Source organism: Sceloporus undulatus, chromosome 2 (assembly GCF_019175285.1).
Source record: "Sceloporus undulatus isolate JIND9_A2432 ecotype Alabama chromosome 2, SceUnd_v1.1, whole genome shotgun sequence".
In the NCBI taxonomy this organism is placed as follows: domain Eukaryota; kingdom Metazoa; phylum Chordata; class Lepidosauria; order Squamata; family Phrynosomatidae; genus Sceloporus; species Sceloporus undulatus.
The window spans coordinates 77,359,734-77,381,338 of record NC_056523.1 but is presented as its reverse complement, the minus strand read 5'-3'; the positions used below and the strand labels follow the sequence as shown (position 1 = coordinate 77,381,338).

Sequence of the window (21,605 nt, the reverse complement as noted above, 5' to 3'; positions counted from 1 at the left end):
ACGCACTTTCCTCTATAATGTCAGTGCCCAAAACACCTCAGCTGATGTGGACCAATTTTAGGTCTATCAAACTTAATGTGCCAAGAGGGCCAAGACAGAGCAGTTGTCTCAGGCTAAGGCCAGAAAATTGCCAATGACTTAATTCATTATCATATTCTTAGAAGTAGGAACATGTATCTGGCCTGAAATGTTGCAGGTGTTTTGTACAATGTAAGAGCAAGACATGTGGTTTCTCTCTGATGTCTCAGCTGTTGAATGGGTTCATATACCTTGAAAAATTACCATGATGAACAACAGCCCAATGTGGTACATCACAGGATCTAATTTCTATACTCTCAAACTGCCCTGATTTGGCAGGGACAAACCCTCTTAATCCCCTGTTATCCCATTTTTTCCAAGTGTTTTAAAAATGTTTCATTCTCTCTCCTTCTCCTCCTCGTCAGCTTACTTCAGTTGCTCCAAAGTGAATGCCAGGCACAAAAGCAGTTTGTATTCAACTCAGCAGAGGAAGAAAGGGGCAGAATCTTGCCCTTCCCTTGTCTTTGGACTCAGGCAAAAGCAAACTGTGGCAGCTTCTCCTAGCTTATGTGTACTTCCCCATTAGAACCTTTTGCCATCTTGACCACACTCTGATATTCCTTGGCCACATGTATCCTGGTTGGAAGGTGCAGATTTGCTCTGCGCTTCTCCCCAGCTGGTTGGCAAAGCTGACTTAACAGGAAGGAAGCAACCGTGAAGTTAAATTTGATATTAGATTTGTTGAAAGTAGCAGAGTGGCAACATGTTGGTGCAATGTATTTATTTGTATTAAGAATATAAATACCAAAAAGGTTCAGAGGATTTACAGCTTGAGAAATAGTTACCAAAGAAGAAGACTAGTAATGTGAAGGGCAGGTATGAAGGAACAAGACAAGATCCTAAAGAATAAAGATATATAAATGAGCACTAAAGTTAGAATCATCCAAGTCATTGTATTTCCCATCAATATATATGGATTTGCGAGCTGGATACAGAAAAAATCAAATAAGAAGAAAAATAACTCATTCAAAATGTGGTGCTGGAGGAGTGCTGAGAATATAATGGACAGCCAAAAAGACAAGCAAATGAGCCCTTGAACAGATCAAGCCTGAACTCTCTCCCTGGAAGTCAAGATAATCAAACTGAGGCTGTCATACTTTGGCCATATCATGAAAAAAGAGGAATCATTAGAAAAGACAATAATGCTGGGAAGGGTAGTAGAGAGGAAGGCTACACATCAGATGGAAAGACTCAGTCAGGGAGGACACACATCTGGGATTGCAGGACCAAAGCAGAGCTGTGGGTGATAGGGAATCATGGAGATGTCTCATCCATAGGGTCCCCATAAATCAGGGTCGACTCAAGGTCAGTTAACAAAAACAGCAGACATTGGAAGCTCAGAATATAGAGAGCAACTGCATCCCTGTGGCCTGTAATATGCAGGTGCACACATAAACATATTCCTCAGCACCTAGCACTGTCCCTCCTCATTTTAAGAACTCAGATTTTCAAAAACTCATAGCTTGGGTGTATGCCCCCACCTGCTGTTGGATTCATAACAGTAATCAGAGCTAGGAAAATTAATTTTTTGGCCTACAACTCTCCAAGGGGAATGTGAAAGTTTCCCTGCACTCAGCAGTTTCTATGTGTGGAATTTTCCTTGCACACCTATTGTGTGTGCCTTTTAGCTTAAGATGTGTGGTTTCCCAAATATTATTGAGACCAGGGATGTTTTTCAACCTCTTGCCAATGTTGTTTCTTCCCAAGCCCCATGCACATACACACCATCCCCTGTGTCAAACATGTTAAAATATTGGGTATATGCATACATGTACACACACTTGCACACAAACACACAGATTTGACACAGAGTGCCAGAGAAGCACAAAAGCCTTTCAGGAGCTGCATATGGCCAAGTGTTTCTTTGGATGCATTCCTCCTAAGAGCTCTCAGCATGAACCTTAGGCTTGGAGTCTTTATTAAATGGCTTGATGCCAAGGACAACAAACAGCATGGATCCAGTCAGGGGACAGGTAATAGGGAGGAGAGAAAGGTGTGGGTTGCTTGGGCACATTCCAGGGAGATCACATATTCGGTGCCTCCAGAGCTCAGCACTTTTTAAAGAGGACAAGTACACAATTTCCTCCACAGGTTGGCTGGAAGAGGCAAGTCTCTTACATTGTTTGGTGCAATTCTATAAACTACATGGTCTTGACTGGGTTCAGTAAATCACCAGATACAGTAGCTGGTATCTGTTATGTGTACCCCTGTGGTAGACCAAAGAGGGATCTGCACTACACCATTACATGTTTGATCCCATTTTAACTTTTAATGTTCTAGCCTGTAGAATTCTGGGATTTGTACTATTGAAATACTTCTTAAAGAGCTCTAGTGTACACCTGTTCTCTTACTGAACTCTAAATCCCAACATTTCATAGGATGTAAACATCACTATTGAAGTGGTGGTATTAAACTCTCCTAACTGTGTTGTATGGATATAGGTAGGTAAAGGTAAAGGTAGCCTCTTGACATCAGTGTCTAGTTGTAACCGACTGTAGGAGATGACGCTCATCTCCGTTTCTAAGCTGAAGAGCCAGCGTTGTCCCAGGTCTACTCTGGGGGTCATGTGACCAGGATGTCTGCACCGAACGCTGTTATCTTCCCACCAAAGCGATATCTATCTACTTGCATTTGCATGCTTTCGAACTACTAGGTTGGCAAACGTTGAGACTAGTTACAGGAGCTCACTTCATCATGCAGCACTCAGGCCTCAAATTGCCAACCTTCCAATCAGAATTGGCATCTTAATCACTAAGCCACCACATCCCTTCTAATATACTCGTAATATGGATATACAGTACTCATAATAATCTGCTGTTTTCTAAGGCTGGAATGAGTTTCCATTTTCTCTCTCTTAGGTAACAGTTTTCATATCCAGCCAGGTACTCTGAGTCACAAGCAAATTATTTTAAAGAATTTTACCAGCTGTGCCTCTGGTCTCAGGAAAACCATAGAGCAATACTGATCCTGAACCCTGAGATCTTAATGATGCACCCACTGCCTAAAGACCACAGGATGATAACTTGTGACCCTCTAGATCAGTGGTTCTTCTAGATCTTCGGTCCTCCCAGAATTCCTCATTATTGACCATACTGGCTGGGATTTCTGTGAGCTGAAGACCAAAATATTTGAAAAACCAAAGGTTGAGGACAACTGCTCTAGATGTTGCTGGATTGCAACTCCCAGGATCCTTAGCCATCATTGCTAGTGGTGAGGACTTACAATCCAGCAACTTCTGGAGGTCAACATATTACCTACTTTTGTTATAAATACAGATTCCCCACCACCACTGCAGAGTTAAATCACACCAGTATCCCCAGTTGTCTGTTTTAATAGTATCCATTTCAAAGGTGGGCATTGTTGTGTTGGTGGAAAGGTGAACCACAAGTTGGACAGACATGGACAAACTTCTGCATGGTCCTGGGGGCTTTGCAAGGCACTACTCTTCTAATCAAACCTTATGTCACAAAGAGGCATTGCAGATCCCTCAGCAGCTTCTGTGCATGCATTTTTAAGACTTGTGTAGGGAAATAGAACATAAGGAACATCTCAGCAATCGGGGAATTCTGCAGATACACCTGACAAAGCTTAGCTAGCTTTTGCTTTTAAACTTGCTTCAGTGATCTAAATTTCTAGCAACATCTTGGCCATGGAAGGCAGAGGCAAGGCGGAGAGAAGGAATGAGAGCAAGAGAAATTATACATAGCCTAGCATGGAATGTGTCTCCAGCTAGTGGCTGGTTAAAGCAAAGATAAGTAATTCTGTATTGTGTTGAGAGTTTCTCTCTTTGGACAGTGCTGCTTGAAGAATTTCTGACAGTTGAGGTACTCTCTTTTTCCTGGGTTTTTCCTGGTATTTTGGAGGCAGCGGGATGGGGTGGGTGCAGGGAGATTAGTTTAGTTTAGTTCACAATTCAGTCAAACTACAGAAACAATGTCATACAACTCAGGAGGTGGTGATGACTGATTCCACACCAGGAAGAGCAAACCAGTTAAGCCAACAAATGCTGATGTTTATTTGATGAATGAACCTGTTCACAAGATTCAAGGCCATTTTGGGAACAATGGAGTACTGAAAGCCACAGGGCTAATCCGGTTTTTTGTTCGCCCTTTCCATAGCCAGCCTCTGGTCCATGACCAAATCTTCGTTCCCTCTCATGGCAACTAAGCTTCTTTTCACAGCCTCTTATGAGGGATTCTGTCAAAGACTTTTTGAAAGTGCAAATAAAATGGTGCCCCATAATTCCCCTTTAGCTGCTGCTGCTTTGTGGGCACATTAATAATGTATGAGGCCAACTTCAGGCCCGTGTTTCCAAACAGAAACATCCTGCCCTGATTCACCTCTTTTCCCCCTTCACTCCTCCCTTGCAAAGCAAAGGGGATTGTTTGTTTCAACAGATGATAGTCTATGAATTGTTAGGCCTTATGTATGCATGAGATAGCAATGAAGGGGGCCTTCGCCAGGACGTGTTATGCTCTTGTCTGTAGATCTGTTAAATATTTATTTTATTTAGTACATTTTCTATTCTACCCTGTCCCTGCAGCATGTGGGACCTGGTAGAGATACATCCTCTAATCTGTGCAAAGGCAGCCAGCACATAATAATAATAATAATAATAATAATAATAATAATAATAATATGTTTTATTTGTATACCGCTTTTCCTGCGATCAAAGTGGTTTACAGCAGACATATGAAAATACAATAAATCAAAACAAATAACAAGTTCAATACAAGCATAGCAATAATACAAAATCCAATATTACAGTAGTACAATAAAATACAATTAACAAAGCAATTTACAACAGCCATATGAATATACACTAGATCAAAACAAGCAACAAGTTCAATACAAGCAAAACAGCAATACAATATCACCATATTACAATAGTACAATTGAATTACAGTTAACAAAAATAATTAAGAAAACCCATTATACTAGCTGGTACAAGCATACACTTCCATCCTATATCCAACTCTCCCCCCCTCAACACACATCACAGTAGCAGAGAAGGATACAAACAATCAATCACTGCAACTGTACAGCTAGCAGGAACCCGACCCATCTGAGATGTTACACAAGTGCGCAGTTGCGCAGACGCCGAGATGTTAATGTCCGTAGGCGGCATCTCTGGGACGGTGCGCAGTTGTGCAGGCAAACCCGAGCCCAGAGAGCCGCCCCGCCGTAGCAGCAGCCCCAACTGCACAGTCCTTGGAGGAAAAAGGGGGCGGGACGGGACCATATTTTAGCTAATCAGACCTTGCATAGGATACTTGCCTAGCAGAATTAATTTTCTTCCCAGGTTAACCTGTTTTAACAAATTAATCACTATGAGTGTGCAGGGATGATGCTGGCAGATAAGCAGATTGATACTCAACAGCTTGTAACAGTAGAGAGGGCCTTTCAGATAGTTAGATCCACACCAATATGGCCAACTTTGGCAGTGATCCTGGGATGTCTCATCCACTGCAAAGGTGAAATGCCCCAAGAAATAGGTAAAAGTAGTACCACGTGGAAGGAACAACACTCCACTGTAGAGCTGGGAAATAAAACATTAAAAGTATAGTAGTTGTTGTTCTTCCTATGGTGATGCTAAGGCAAACTTATCATGGGGTTTTCTTGGCAATACTTACTCAGAGGAGACTTGCCATTGCCTGCCCTGAAGCTGAGAACATGTGACTTGCTCAATTTCAAGGTAGGTTTCATGGCTGCGCTTGGAATCAAACCCTCGTCTCCAAAGTTGTCATCCAACACTCAAACCACTATGCCATAGTAACGCACTATTTTTTTCTTGTTTTTTGGGGGGAGGGGAGAAATTAGGCAATGTTTTTATATTTAATGTTTTCACACTAACAATATTAAAACTGCAGTTTTTGAGCAATAAATAACAATTACGTATAATATCAAATATTATTTTGGAAGACATTATTTTGGTGTTTTGGAGCCTTTTTGTATTTTTAAGTTATTTAGCAAAAAAAGAAAAAGAATTTCAAAGCATTGTGTTAGTAATATTGTTGTTATTTGCCATCAAGTCAACTTCTACTTATGGTAACCCTATGAATGAGAAGCTTCGAGGAACCTCAGTCATTAGTTCCCCTCCTCAAGTCTTCCAACTCTTGCTGTGGCTTCCTTGATTGAATCAAACCACCATCAATATGACCTTCCCCTTTTTCTACTGGCTTCCCCTTTGCCCACCATTACATTATCATATTTTCCAATGACTTGCATCTTTTTATGGTATTTTATTTACATGTATTTATTTATTGAATTTATAACCTGCTTTTCTCCCAAAATGGGCTGTCCAAAGTACAAAAGCCTTAGTTCAGTCATTTTGACGTTGTTGTAATCTCGCTTCGATCCCTGGAAAAAGTGGGATATATAAATAAAAATTATTATTATTATTATTATTATTATTATTATTATTATTATTATTATTATTGACGTCTAGTGAGAGGCCTAATTTGCTCTAGGAGCCATTCATTTATCTTTTTAGCAGTCCATGGTATTGGTAGAATTTTCCTCCAGTACCACAGTTAAAAGTCATTATTTTCTTCCTGTCAGCTTTTTCCACTCTCCAGCTTTCACATCAATATGTAGAAAGCAGAAACATAATGGCATGAATGAATCTGATCTTGATATCTAATGATATATTTTGACACTTGAGAACCTGATTTAGTTCATAGTTGTCCTTAGCTTTCTTCTGACTTCTTGACTGTAGCCTCCATTCTGATTAATGACAGAGCCTTCATATACAAAATCTTTTAACTATTTTGATGTCTTCATTGTGCATGTCCATGCCTTCAAGTCATCTGTTGACTTATAGCTGCCCCAATCTTTTCATAGGGTTTTGCCAGTTCCTTCCTCTGAAATATAGCCTACAGCACCTGGTATTGGTTCATGGTCTCCCATCCAAATACAAACCAGGCCTGACCTTGCTTAGCCTATAAGATCAGACAGGATCTGATGCTTTTAGGGCACTTTAGGCAAGCTGGTGTCTTCATTACTCACTTTAAAGCTATGTAAATTATCTATAGTCATTATTGCTGTTTTCTCAGTGTTTAGCTGTAACCCTTCTTTTGAACTTTCCACCTTAATTTTCATCAATAGTTATTCCAGGTCTTTACTATTTTCTGCAAGTGTTATCTGTCTATCTTAAATTTCTGATGTTCCTTCCCCCAGTTTTCACAGCTTCTTTCTCTGAGTCTAATCCTGCTTTCTGCATAATATGTTAGTAACTTATTACCAATGAATAATAAAACAATTTTTTTTTGCCAACGAGCAATGTGTAATGACAACAAATGACTTATAAAAGAAGGGAAGGCTGACAGGTCAGCTTTTAAAATAACCATTTCACACTCTGGTCTCCCCATCTTTCAAGACTGTTAGTTCCTTATGTTGATAAAATTTTTGCTCAGTGCCCAGAAATCAAACACAAATGTTTACTGCAGCAATAAACAGCATTGGAAAGTATGAAATGGAAATTGTAAACATTCAGGGGGCACACCAAACAGTAGTAGAAAACTGTGAACTAATGGCTGAGATCTTGAATCAGGAAATGTATTGTAAAGTTCTGCACAGGTGGAAGAACTATGACATGTTTATGCCTAATCCTACCCCCAATTCATTTTAAAGCTACTGCAACCATGGAATCATAGAATCATAGAATTGGAAGAGATCACAAAAGCTGTCCCTGCCATGCAGGAACTCACAATCAAAGCACTCCCAACAGATGGCCATCCAACCTCTATTTATAAACCTCTAAAGGAGACTCAAACCCACAGCCATTTATTGGCTAATGGAGAGCAATCAGAGTGCCCTCCAGCTATGTTCCTATAGCTGGAGGTCCTCCAAAGGTCCTTGAGAATATAATGTCATGGTGGCGCAGTCAGCAGAGAATTCTGACCTCTGTAAGACCAATTTTTAAAAAAGTGAGTTATGCAAATTAAATTGGAATTATATTTTTGTAAGTCACAAGCAAGCTAGCGTGGTGTAGTGGTTTAAGCATTGGCCTGTGACTCTGGAAATCAAAGTTCGGTTCCCCACTTGACCATGGAAACCCATTGGATGACTTTGGGCAAGCCACATGGTCTCAGCCACAGAAAACCCCTTGACAGGCCTTAGGGTCACCATAAGTCAGAAACATCTTGAAGGCACACAACAACAAAGTCACTAACAGGATGCCAACTGTCAATGGTTGCCTTGTATGAATGCTACATTATCTGTAGACATAATGCTACTGAGTACTGTTTATTTGGTATTAGCCTGATTTACAAATGACTCCAAGTTCCAGACAATTGAAGTGCATACTGCCTGACTGCTCACTCTAGGTTGTTCTTGCCATTGGATGAACTTAACAAACCATTGACCATTCACCCATCATGACATCCAAACTAGGAGCTCTGGCTTAATTTTTCACAATCAGTCCAGCACCATAAACTACAATTTGTAACTGGCTTCTGATTTTGGATGTCACATTAAACAAACTATGAACAGAGAGTACCTGGTTTGTTCAGTCCAGTGGAAAGGAACATTGGGCTAGACTGCTATTATGGATTGCAACTCCCATAATCCTATACTGGCTGGAGCTTGTGGGAGTCAAAGACATGCAGAGGGCCAAAGATTCCCCACATCAGAAGGATGTATTACCTCACTGCTTGCAAATGGTAAACCCAAGCTTTCTGAAGCCCTGGCTTATTGTTGTGTCTAAACATGGTTGTATTGTAAGTGATTGCTAGTTGTGAGTATGTGCTTTTCCTACATGGAAATAATTTCTCACAAAGAAATATGTCCTATATCAGCTTCCTAACTTCTTCCCCAGCTGCTGCCTAACATCACCATGGACTCCCTTTCCTGCTAAATCAAAGCCAGGCCTTTTGTAAGCTACTTTGCCTCTACCTGGGAATCAGCCAGCACAGAAGAGTCCCTCTTTTGATTAATTCTGCAGACCATCTTGGAGCCATACATCTCAGCCTTGTTTTTCTGAGGCCAAAGGCACAGAGAAATCAAGTCCTCTTTGTCAGGAACCTGAGTGGGGGGGAGTGCATTTTTATTTTACCTCAGAGATGTACACTTTGGAGGGGTGGGACAATTTTCAGCATGAAAACAGAAAAAGGGGTTCAAGTCCATCTTGGCAAAGAACCTCATCTAAAAGAAGTTTTTGTCTAGCAAAGCAGATATCAGGCTTTTTATATATCAATATACAGTCGGCCCTTCTTATACACGGATTTTTTTATACACAGATTCAAGCATATACGGTTTGAAAATGTTCCAAAAAAGTATAAATTTACCTTGATTTTCCATTTTTTATAAGGGACACCATTTTGCTATGTCATTATATTTAATGGGACTTGAGCATACACGGATTTTGTTATACACAAGGGATCTTGGAACCAAACCCCAGCATATAACAAGGGTCCACTGTACCTGTTTAGCTAGTTTCTATGCCATCTTTCTCCCAGTGTGGAACATATATGAATACAGTGGACCCGTGTTATACACTGGGGTTTGATCCCCCATGGATAACAAAATCTGTGAATGCTCAAGTCCCATTAAATATAATTACATAGCAAAATGGTATCCCTTATAAAAAATGGAAAATCAAGGTTTGATATTTGAAATTTTTACTTTTTTGGAACATTTTCAAACCGTGGATGCTTGAATCCGTGTATTAAAAATCCCTGTATAAGAAGGGCTGGCTGTATAACGTATTTTGACACCCTCTGGGGCTAGACCACATACCACTTGGGGTTTATGTACATGTTTTGTTTTGCAACACAGCTATGGCTCTGTACAGACCAGCCTGAAGGGCTGGCCTGGAGATGGAGTCTAGGCATCACTTCCAGATGGCACGTACCCCAGTTCCACCCCCTCTGGCACAGTGTCCATATGATGCAGCGCTGAAAGAGAACCATATAGCTGCGTCACTGTGGCTATGGCACACTTTTGAGGGTGCAAAAAGGACCTGCTTTTTGCAGTTCCATTTCATGCCTCCAAAAGACCAGATTAGGGCTATGGCATGCAGTTGCCATGGCCCCGATCCAGCACAAAAAAGGGCAGTCTGTAGGGGCCCTATGAATAATCTCACTCAAGCATTCCTGATTTGTTGTTCACACTATTATTTCTCAGAACCTCATTTCTGCCAGTTCTGTCACCCACACATGTCAGCTCTGCAAATAAAGATGAATGATGCAGATGTATTTGAAACACATTCAAAATATGCAGATTTTTATCGTGGGTCTGTCCACAATGCAAATCTTTCAGGAAAACTCGGGGAGTGGGGAGAACCTGAGATCAAGATTCCATGTCAACATTAGGAGGAACCTCCTGACAGTAAGAGCTGCTCAACAGTGGAGGATGATCATTGCCTCCAAGCCTTAGGACCCCTTGAGCAATTCTTGTGCCCTCCCTGGGGGTCCTGCCCCACAGTTTGAGAGCCACTGGTTTAGAAAGTTCCCACCTTGTAAAAGGAGATGCTAGTATCAAGGTCATGGACGTGTAGGTGGAGCTGAACAGTTCTTCTTTACCCTTGGCTGAAGGCCAATAGTTGCACATTTTTCTGCTGGGTCTAAAACTTAGGGTGAATTGAAACTGAAGATTTAAAGCAGTTTGAGGCCATTTTATCTGCCATCCTACAGAAGCTTGAGAACTTTAGTTTGCAAAGGCACCAGAGCTCTGTGACAGACCAGGCAGAATACCTCACCAAACTACAAATCCCAGGATTCCATAGGCTGGAACCATGACAATTAAAATGGTGTCGGACTTCTTTATTTCTGCAGTGTGGACAAATAATTAGTCTAGAACAGTATTGTTCAAAGTGGTGATCTGTAGTCTGGTCCTGGTCCATGAGCCATTGGCTGCCATTCCACAGAAGGTTCTCAGGAAAGAAATAAACAGTGGCTGTTGCCAATGGACATAAATATGGTACTGGTCCCTGGCACATTGCCAGCCTCTGACATCATATTGCTTGGGATGCACTGGCGGAGAACGCATCACAGCTATTCAGCTAAAGCATGCAAAGTCTGCTCCTATTGTGTACAGAACCATCTCCTTAAGAGACAAACCCAGGAGACCCCTGGGCTAGCAGGCCTTGTGAGAGGGATAGGAAGGGATGTTTTCTGTTTGGGACAGAAGCTAGGAGGGGCTTTGGGGATTGTGTCACTTCTTTAGAGCAGCCAGGTCAATTTTTAGTCTGTTCGGTTAAGCTTTATTTTTCTTTAAAGTAAGGTTTTGTTTTGAGTTGCAGGAGGTTTTAATAAATAATGTTAGTTGAAGACATCTGTGTGTGGTGCTGTTCCCCATATTCAAAAGCCCCATGGCTTTTCTGGCAACTCATCCCAAAGAGTAGAGGGAAGGGGAAAATGTGTATGCTTTGTCTTAGGTCCCCCCCTCCCAGTTTCTAGCTTTACAAAAAAAAACTTAGATGAAAGTCAACCACTTTATAGAACAGTTTCCAAAGGATTAGGCTATGTTAATCTTTTCCAGAAAAAACAGCAGCGAGTCTTGTGACACTTTATAAAGACATGCACATTTATGATGGTGCGTGTTTTCATGGATACTTTTCTTATAGATAAGTTGATGCCTCCATATGGCCACATTCGTAAGGATCTCTTCTTCCTTTTGAATTCCGATGTTCACTATTGGATTGTTACGTTTTAATGTTGTATGTTGTAACCTATTTTTGTTTTAGTTTAAAAAAAAGTTGTGTGCAATGTTGTTGTTTTTTTCCCAAAGGGGAAAAAGGGATAGAGAAAACAGTCTTCACTGACTCATCCAAATAGGTTGCTGGCTCTCTTCACACCCTGAAGCTCTCTGGCATCATGTGTATTGACCTTTGTGCTGCTTGGCTTTGGTCAGGATTGGAAGGAGAAGACAGAACACACTTTGAGCCATATTCTCGGTATTTTCCTCCATACTTCAGCCAGCTGCTGACTGAAAACTCTTCACTTCTTTATAATTCCCTCTGAGTGTGTGTGTGTATATGTGTGTGTGTGTCTTCAAGTCACCTGTCATTGTGACCCCATGAATTTCATAGGGTTTTCTTAGGCAAGGGTTATTCAGAGGTGGTTTTGCCAAAGGTTTACCAGCTGCAAATACATTCATGGTGCAAACTTCCTTGTTCTTGAAAGGTTCCTTTCTGCACTAGACTACTGGAGACCACTCTTCCCAACTTTTTTGGGGGGGAAATATATTATACAAATGCAATTACAAACAGATATAGCTGAGTAATTTGAAAAAGAGATAAACAGTGATAGTATGTTGAATACTGGACAAGTGATGTATACAATATCCATATCATTGTATCATATTTCAGACTTCAAGCAAGTAGGAGCTGTTTTGTTTTTCACTAAAAGAGAAGAATCTACCAACAAAGCCAGAGTAAAAGACGTAAACTCATCATGTGGTCCTAGACACTTAGGTTGGGTTTGGTACCACTGAAAGTAGGATTGCTTCTGAATCAAACAGGCATGTCCTGTTAGAATGGAAGGTTTATGAGTTTAGGACATTTGTTTTACATCTAAGAGATATTATCTGAGCTCACAACCCTTTAGCATAAAAATCCACACTGAGTTACCTGCAGTCCCACCAAGTTTTCTTTATTTCGACTGTATAATCGGAGGGTGGAGGCTGTCATTTTGTTGTTGTTATTCCTAGGCAATTGGAAGTCAGAAACCCTTGCTGATCAACTGCCAGATATCTGCCAGTAGATTTCATTCTACATTCTGTCCCAAACAGCTTTTTGTTTGTCATCATTTGTTTGAGAAGAGGTGAGGGCTGAGTCTACTAGAGACCCACGTGTCAGGATATAGGAAAATCAGTTGGTACCTTAGATAATGAAATATTTGAAAGCTTAAATATCTCTTGGTTTTAGAGGCCAGAACTAAGGCACACCTTCAAAGGTGTGTCCTTAGGAAAATATCCCCACATCTATGCCACTGGCCATTTTAGACAATATACAGGGCATAGTGTGAAAAACATATACAAACCCCTATCAGTGATTAATGGGCATGGAGAGGCAAGCAGCAAACAATTCTAAGCTGTCTGTATCTACAAAAGCCTTCTGCCTGTTCTGCAACTTTCACTTGAAAGTGGTTGCGAGGAAAGATTCTGAACTGATACTGTGATGAATTGTCTGACAAAGTGGATCTTGAGAATGCCTTTTAGTATGAGATACCTCTCTAGAAGCTGTTAATACAGGGTACATGGTGAGAGGGAATAGATCTAAATCAGATGTATACTACTGTTAGGAAGATGTCATAGGAAAGGAAGAAAGAGATTCTTTAGAAGATCCAAAAATAGAGGTTTTGTCCCATAAAAACAAAGACTAGTAGGTTTTTTTTTTAACCCAGCTAATAATTTTTGTGGGTTTATTTACAAGGCTTTAACAAGACATTTAGTTGGTATCATATGCCTCTCATGAATTGGAAGCAAACATCTAAAATATATGTTATGGATGTTTTGGACTTATGAGAGGTATATGATATGCAGCTGCTTGGTAATATTTATAGTATTAGTTAAATTGAATGATAGTAAACAACAACAACAATCACTGAATCAATCATTTAAAAGGTGTTCATTAAGATGATACAAATAGGTTAAACACTTTTTTCCAAAAACATCTCCCCCTGTAAAAGAAAGAAAGAAAAAGAAGGAAAAAGGAAGAGGCACTCATACCACAAAAACACAGTTGCATATATAAATTACTTATACTTGCACATCTCATTCAAAACTGGAGTGGACCCAGTGCTATGTTTTGATTAAATATTCCAGAAAATGAACAAAAACCTCCCAGCTTAAGATACTTATTGTTATTTTATTTGTGTTCTCTTTCTAAATCTAGATTTATTAATTTCGCCATATATAGTATATCCCAAACTGTTTGCAGACAGTTCACTATTTGGCTGAAACAATGGATTCTTATTGTATTTCCATTTGTCTTCATCTTGATCCAAGCCGTAATAATAAAGAACTGATTACTAATCATTGAACAATTCCTCATTATCTCATGGAACCATATCCTCAATGTAACCTGAAGTGAATCTTACTAGAGATGGTAAATATATATATAAATATCTCAGTTCAGTGGTGTATCTGATTGTTATTCCAAACCTGTTTTGTAGAAAACAGATCCCAGAGACCATGTGTGTGGTATCTCATAATCTAGAAAACATGTTTTTGAGACCATTTTGAATTTCCCCCAGTGGTGCTGTTCTTGCTTCTTCTTTTTCTTCTTCTGATCTCTTCTTGGTTTCCCACTTTCTGGTCTGCCTGCTCTATTTTATTTTTCTTGGTGAACTGCTCTCTTACTGTCTTAAAGTTCAGCTTTGCAGGCTGAGAAGCTGTTTCTCCATTGGCACTCATTGCTGTAGATGGTCTGATGTCAGAGAAACTTTATTCTAAGCATTTGAGTTCTTGCACAGATTAGCAGGCATTTAAATTTCCATGACCAATTGTTGATAAATTAAATCACATAGTAACTGCCAGAAAATATTGTGGACTTCTGAATGAACCTTGGTGCTGTTAATAAACTACTGTATATACTCATGTGTGGGTCTAGAAATTTTAGTCAAGAAATTGACCCCCAAAACCTGTCCCAACCTATCCACAGGCCTATATAAGTACTGCATCTTAACTTTTATTTTAAAAAGAACCATCCCCTTTTCTTAATAGAGTGGCAAAAGGCGAGAGCCTAGTTTATCCTGGGAGAACCCAAAAGAAGCACCAACTTCCTCAACTATTTCTGCTATGGCACTGCTTCTGGTCTTTTTGAATGCCTGGGTGGGAAAATGGCTGCAGCAGCTCTTTGGTGCTTCCCCTCAAAGGAGTGCCAAAAGAATAGAGGAGGGTCAATGCATCCTTTTAAGTTGTCTCCAGATAGACTAAGCTCTTCTCTTTTGCCACTCTACTAAGAGAAGGGGAATTTTTAATGAGAGTTAATACTGTGCATGACACTTTCCCCTCTCTGCAGAATCACCCTCGATTTATCCATGGGTCATTTCAAAACCCATAACTTTGGTATCAAATCCTACCCTAGACCTATACATGAGGTTGACTTATAAAAGAGTATATACAGTAATCAAACTCCAGTGTCTTTTGGTTAAAAACAGACAATAGACACTTGCTGACTGGTTTTTCCAGATATTGCAATACAGAGATGTCTTGAGGAGTTCAGTATTCTCTGCCCAACAGTGGAGCCTGTGGCTTCACAATGGATGGAGTCCCAAAAGGAGTTATTTTACTGCCACAAATGGAATTTAAATTTTACTGTCCTTTTTCTCAGTGCCCACATTGCAAGAGAGGCATGGCTTTAACCACTGATATTAAACCGTAGGCAAGACAACATCTGTACAAAGTGTATGCCCATGACTTCAGCACCATCACTCTTTCTTTCTCCTATATGATTTTTAAACATCTTTTGCCTGATGAAGAAGCCAGTGGAGCTTTGAAAGCTTGCATTATGTTTTCTGTGGGTTTTTCGGGCTACGTGGTGATGTTCTGGAAGAATTCCTAATGTTTCACCAGCATCTGTTGCTGGCATCTTCAGAGAATGCTGGCATGGAAATGAGTGGAATATATATATTGTGTGACCCTTGGTTGCGAGGAAGTGATTTACATGTACATCTTTGTGTTGGTCTGTTGTTGAAAGACAAGGCCTCAGGGTGGCTATTCAGTTATTGATCCATTGTCTGCTGGGAAACACCCGTGACTCTGAGTGGTTGTCATTTGCATGTGCTGGGTCTTGATTTTGGCATTTTTCAGTACTGGTAGCCAAACTTTGTTTCCTTTAAGAGTTTCTTCTTTCCTGTTCAAGTTGTCCAGATGTTTATGGATTTCAGTGGCTTCCCTGTGCATTCTGATCTGATAATTGTTGGCATAGTCTAGAATTTCAGTTTTTTTAAACAGCATTTTATGCCCAGGATGGTTTATAACGTGTTCTGCTACTGCTTACTTTTCTGGCTGACCCAGTCTGCAGTGTCTCTCTTATTCCTTGCGTTTGGTGATCCCTATGTAGACTTGTCTGTAGTTGCATGGTATGTGGCAAAAACTGGTAGACAGGGCAAAAAGGAACTGTGAAACCCATTTCCTGGAAGATGAATTGAAACATCTAGACTGGGCTCCACAGGCTAATGGTGACTCTAGGGCTGCCAGAACAAGAAGAATCACAATGCCTAGTAGAGTATTATCTCTAGGAATCTCTAAGTCTTTCAGTGCAACTTTTAAAGTTGGCCACAGAGTTGCACTGGAGGACCTAGATATTCCTAAAGCGAGCATATTAATCAAATCCATGAATAATCAAATTCGCAAATATCAAATCCGCAAATATGGAGGGATGAATGTGTACAACCTTCATTATGCATTTTGCACATTTTAGCTGGCCAATAAAAGCATCACTCTTTTTATCTTTTTTTATTTTAATTTTAATAAATTTTATTAGTTAAAATAACATCACATCACATTACATTCAACATATAAAACAAACATACAAAACCAGTCTTTGAAGATTGATCCAACAAAAAGTAAGCTGCACATAATTTTGGGCTTTCCTTCTCATTTTCATATTCTGGACATACATAGTTGCTAACATCTTCTTTCATCCTCCTCATCCTCCTTCTTCTTCTGCCTTCCCGTTCTCAAACCTTCTCCTTACACAGTACAACTTACTTAAGTCCTTCTCCTCCTTACTCCCTTCTACTTCACATCTTCTTTCAACCATCATCAACTTAATATCTTTCATTCTCTTCCCTTCTTACTATCTTACCTTTCATTCACAACTCCTCGCATACCAACTTCCTCCTCAACTCTTGACAGTTTCTTAGCCTCTGCTCTTGTGGAGTTCCAGAATTAGTATATTTAGTTAACTTGTTTTATTTCTTTGTTTGCTTTCATTATTTTTTAATACTACTGTTATTATATTTGGTACTATAATAAAAGAAAGAAAGAAAAAGAATTGGTGAATTGTGTTCTATTTTATTTATATTCTATTTTTATAAGATTATTTATTTATATGTTTATTATGACATAGAGGACTAACTACATCTAAAATTCTACCTCTATCATTAAAGTATATTCTAGACTCTCTCCCCCAGTCTCTTATAATTCCTCATATTTCTCTCCATTCAATCCGTATTTTAACTTCCTATGGTTCTCTTAGAATCATAGAATCATAGAGTTGGAAGAGACCGCAAGGGCCATCCAGTCCAACCCCCTGCCATGCAGGAAATCCAGATCAAAGCATCCCTGACAGATGGCCATCCAGCCTCCGTTTGAAGACCTCCAAGGAGGGAGACTCCACTACACTCCGAGGAAGTGTGTTCCACTGTCAAACAGCTCTTACTGTCAGGAAGTTCCTCCTAATGTTGAGGTGGAATCTCTATTCCTGTAGCTTGCATCCATTGTTCCGGGTCCTGTTTTCTGGAGCAGCAGAAAACAAGCTTGCTCCCTCCTCAATATGACATCCCTTAAAATATTTAAACAGGGCTATCATAGCACCTCTTAACCTTCTTTTCTCCAGGCTAAACATACCCAGCTCCCTAAGGCGTTCCTCATAGGGCTTGGTTTCTAGACCCTTCACCATTTTAGTCGCCCTCCTTTGGACACGCTCCAGTTTCTCAATCAATGTATTTTAGGACCATGTGTTAATCAATATTCTTTCTATTTTCTAAATATGTTAGAATTGGATCCCATTCTTTAAGAACTTCCTCCAGGGGTTTTAGAGACATTTTTTGTGACAATATATCCATTTCGAACATATCATTTAATTTATTTAGCCAATTTGTTGTTTCGGGTACTATTTTTAGTTTCCAGTTCTGTGCAAACAATATGCGTGCCATCATAGTCATATAAAAACAATTTTTTCATGTTTTTTTCTATTTCAGGGCCCCAAATACTTAATAGGAAAAATTCAGGTTTTAGTTGTATTTTTCTCTCTAAAATCTTTTCAACAATACTATTTATGTTCTTCCAATACTGCTTGGCTTTGCTGCATGTCCACCAACAATGGTAGAATGTCCCCGGTTCTTTGTTATATTTCCAGCATAAATTTGAATTGTTTTTGTACATTTTAGCCAATTTTTCTGGGGTGATGTACCAACATAAATACATTTTATAGAAATTCTCCCTCAAATTTTGTGATTTTGTGTACTTTCCAATTTTACTCCAAATATTTTCCCATTTTTTCAGTTCTATTGTATGTCCTATATTTTGCATCCATTGTATCATTACATTTTTGATAGTTTCTGGTTCCTGATCCAAATTAAGTATGAGTTTGTAAATGTTACTTAATCAGTTTATGTTTATCTCCAGTTATTATTTTGTCTAGTTCATTTTCGTCTTCCTCGAATCTTTGTCCTGTACTATCTATTTTGAATCACTCTTTGATTTGTAGGTAATTGAACCAGTTAATCTCTACCCCCTCTTCTTGAAGTTCTTCCAATGTTTTCATATTCCTAGATCCTCCTTCCTTTTTAATTAAAGTTCTATATGTTATCCAATTTTCCCCACCCATCATTTATCTTTCGTAAAATGCTTCCTGGGGCGAGATCCATTTGGGAATTTTCCTATATAATTTGTATTTGTATTTTTGCCAGATTTTTAATAGTGACTTCCTTATAGAGTGCCTATTGAATTTTCTGTATGCCTCAACTTTCCCATATTGTAGATAGGCGTGCCACCCAAAGTTTAGATCGTCTCCCTCTAGCTCTAATAACTTTTTATTTTCCAAATTGATCCACTCTTTTATCCAAGTAAATCACAAGCCTCATAATATAATTTTAAATTTGGCATCCCCAATCCTCCTTTTTCTTTCAAATCTTGTAGAATTTTCATTTTGATCCTCGGTTTTTTCCCATCCCAGATAAATTTCGTTATTTCCTTATTCCATATTTGAAAGGGTTTATCATTTAAAATTATTGGTACCAATTGAAATAGAAACATAAACTTAGGTAAGATAGACATTTTGATTATTGATATTTTCCCTAATGTTGAGAACTTTAGTTTACTCCAGTTTATTAAATCTTTTTAAATCTCTTTCCAAATTTTGTTGTAATTTTTATCAAATAATTCTACAATGTTCTTTGAGATATTAATTCCTAAATATTTTACAGGTTTTTTTAAAATTTTAATACCCACCAAGCATCACTCTTTTGTGGATTTTGGATTTTGTTTTACTTGCTGATTGTGTACATGATAACAGTAGTGCTGCTAATAGCTGGACTAAAAAGGATTTTTAATCCCATTATACTTTTAGCACTTCTACACTTTCTGTACTATGAACAAGTAAGGAAGTGATTTTTTTCTATAATTCCTTAACAAGAAAGAGAAATATAGTTCTTTTTTTTAAATTATTATATATTTTTAAAAGTATAACAGCTTTTTCTTTTTCTTTTACATTGATTGTACATTTTCCATTTTTTTGCCCACAATATGTACAGAAATATAGTTCTGAATAAGCAACAGTTCAAGCCTGTATTGTTTTTCATGTAGTGGCGAGGAAAGATAGAGAGATTTCCTTTAAGGCTGTGTTGTTAACACTGGGCAAAAGGGATTTTTCGTAGCTGACTTTGTCTGTTTATATGCTTGTTTAATCTCATGCCACTTACAGTTAAGTGCATGGAAAGTGTGGACCAGATCTTAGAATTTACTTTTCTAAGTGTACATTGTTGCAGTTTGAGCTCCAGGCATACCATCCCCTGATAATACTCATTATAATTGGTAGAGGAAATAAATCTTTTCATTGTTACTTTTAATGGGGGGGGGGGGGGCAGGGCTGAAATTTCATTCAGTATAAGCCAGCAACTGAGCAATGTGATGTTTCTCCAATGTTTGTTGATGCTATACCCCTGTAAAGGTAAAAGTGACTAAACATTATGGTTGTACCACAAGAGGAGTAAGGCTGTATCCACACTGCAGAATTAATATAGTTTGATATCATTTTAACTGCCATGACTCAATGCTGTAGAATTCTAGGTTTTGTAGTTCTGTGAGATATTTAGTCTTCTCTCTCAGAGCTGCGGTGCCAGAACAGAATACAAATCCTAGGTCTCCGTAGGATAGAGCCATGACAGTTAAAATGGTATCAAACTGCATAATTTCTGCAGTATGGCACCAGCCTAATTTACAGTTATAATGTGATATTCTTAAATGTTTGTTAATGAAAGACATAACTAAGTTCAGCAGGCCCTCCACATTTGCTGGGCTTACGGGTGCAAGACCCCTGTGAAAGTGGAAAAACTGCAAATGAAAAAAACATTTTTTTTTAAACTTGAGAGAACACCTCTCTAGGAACCTCTAGGCCCTTGAGCACTATTCTATGGTCAAGTTCTGGCAGAAACTGACCATAGAATAGTGCTGGAAGACCTAAAAATGCCTAGAGAAATGTTCTGTATAGGAATTCCTTGATTTTCCATCAGAAATTGACCATACAATCACACTGGAGATGTAGAGGTTCCTATAGAGAACATATTAATCAGATCCACAAATAATCAAACCCACAAAAGTAAAAGCCACAAATGTGGAGGGCCACCTGTACAAGGAATTAATTGTTTATCTCATTGCTTCAAAGTTTGGTGTGGCATAGTGCATAACATGTTGATCTTAGGCCTGACAGGATTGGGGTCTAAGTCCAGAAGTGCCAACAGTTTACTTACAATGCTAACTTATTTAATTTTGTTTTAGAAGGAAGGAAGGAAGGAAGGAAGGAAGGAAGGAAGGAAGGAAGGAAGGAAGGAAGAGTTAGTGAATACACAGGGGTACTGTTTGAATTTGTTATATAATGAACATGTATAACTTTGCCTATGAAGCTCCTCCCTCCTTTCTTAGCTGGGAGGAAGACCAGTTTCTACTATTACTTACTGTGAGGAATGGAACCTTTTGAATGGGATTAATGTGGTTATTCCCTCATGGTTTTGATCACCTAGTCATCACATCCATAGGTTGAGACTGTGCAGTTGTATTGTATAATAAGACATTGTCATCATTTATCAATATCTTTCCTTTTGAACTTTGTTATTTTTGTCACTTTGGGGGCAGAACTATTAGTTCCCTAACTTTCTGGTCAGTGAGAGAACTTGGTGCCCAATGGAATAAGTGATAGAAGTTGTTTGTCTGTAGGATGAATTGTACTGGACACAAGTGATGTATTCATCTTACATTTCCAGAATTCTTTGTTTAAATGTATAAGGCTGCAGCACATCCTGTTCGCTACACCAGCCCTCCCCTATCTGCTGCTCTCCAGATGTGCTGGAGCAAAATTCCCATTATCATCAGCACTGGACGAAGGCAGGAGAGTGGGCTTCTGAACAGATGGGGGTGGTCTAAAGAAGGCAGAGATCAAGTTTCATTGTGGGCAAGAAGGAGTATGTGTCCTTTTTGGCACATTGTGGAAGGAAGAATTACCAAGAAGAAGGCAGCTTCAAGGTCCCACAACCCTTTAGTGATCAAGGAGATGGCAGGAAGCACTTGCTCAGCCTCTGACAGTGGAAGAAGATAGTTGTAGCTGCCCTTCCAGATCTGGTGAATGGCTGGGCAAGCAC

At 39.2% G+C, this 21,605-nt stretch overlaps 1 protein-coding gene across 2 annotated transcripts in view; it reads left to right on the top strand.

The window, feature by feature from the left end:
• SEMA3F (semaphorin 3F) overlaps positions 1–21,605 on the top strand; it is a 170,581-nt gene that overhangs the window by 93,330 nt on the left and 55,646 nt on the right. The window lies entirely within an intron of this gene.